This window comes from Chrysochloris asiatica, unplaced genomic scaffold (assembly GCF_000296735.1).
Source record: "Chrysochloris asiatica unplaced genomic scaffold, ChrAsi1.0 scaffold00254, whole genome shotgun sequence".
Classification (NCBI taxonomy): Eukaryota; Metazoa; Chordata; class Mammalia; order Afrosoricida; family Chrysochloridae; genus Chrysochloris; species Chrysochloris asiatica.
In genome coordinates, this window is record NW_006408772.1 from 1801821 (window position 1) to 1803018 (window position 1198).

Sequence of the window (1198 nt, forward strand, 5' to 3'; positions counted from 1 at the left end):
CTGAAACTTGCTCTCCTGCATAGAGATGCTAAAGCAAATGGAAGAATTGAAGAGGTACAAGAGCTGAACAGAAAATTTCAAAGATCAGCTCGAGAAGATAAAACCAAATACTATAATAAAATATGCAAATATTTGGAATTAGAAAACCATGAAGGAAGAACACAGTCAGCATTTCTCAAGCTGGGAGAACTGAAGAAAAAATTCAAGCCTCGACTTTCGTTATTGAAAGATTCTCTGAAACCATTAGAGGTGGGTAATTTCCACTGTAAAGGACAAGCAGACCAGATTGGAACAGCTATAACAGAAGATACTTCTTGAAAGATGAACCAACAGGAAAAGTACAAAACATTAACAGCAGTCCGAGTGACTACTACAGGATCAAGCAACTTGCTCCCCTATGAGACATCATGGCAAGTGGTCGATTCCCCTCAGGGAAAACCCCCTTTCAAGACTAAGACTCAGGGGGAATACACGAGCAGACACATGCTTTGACTGGTGACTACGTGGGTCACCGATAAGGGGAAGTTAGGGAAAAACAGCAATGAAGCTGCGAGCTAAGTCCAACCATGTTCAATACACTCCTATAGAACTTGGTGGAGACCTGGTTGACCAGCAGTTTGCCAAGACCTGGGGACTCCTGGGCCCAGAGTCAGTGACATAGCCACAAAGGCCTAGAGTGGAGAATGAAGCATCCAGTTGATAAGAAGAGAGGGCATATGCACAAGAATACCCACACGTACAGATAATACCCACTTGACCTGGCTTCAATGACTGGATGATCAGACTCAACTAGAAAAAGAAAGAAAAGGAAAAAAAGAGTAATCTGATAAAATTTGATGAACTTGACCTACACCTATGGATGTAGCAGCTCGCTTTACAGAGAGGATCATTCCCACCCCCTCAATACACAGAGTAGACAGGGATGGACAACTTGGACACTGGCAACCCATAATGGGGCGGGGGGCGGGGGGAGAGAGCTACAAAGGCAAGAAGTGACTGGCTTACAAGCTTTTAAGAGAGAGCCTAGATCCAGAGGGCATGAAGGAAGGTAGAGTCTCCACTGAGTAGCATCCAATCTGTCTGGGCGGGACTGATGAAAGGAGATGTGGATAGTACTCATGTGGTATAATAGTGAATAATTGCTATCAGGACTGATTGTAAAGGTTGGAAATGTAAAGGTAGATGTTTTGTAGCAAAA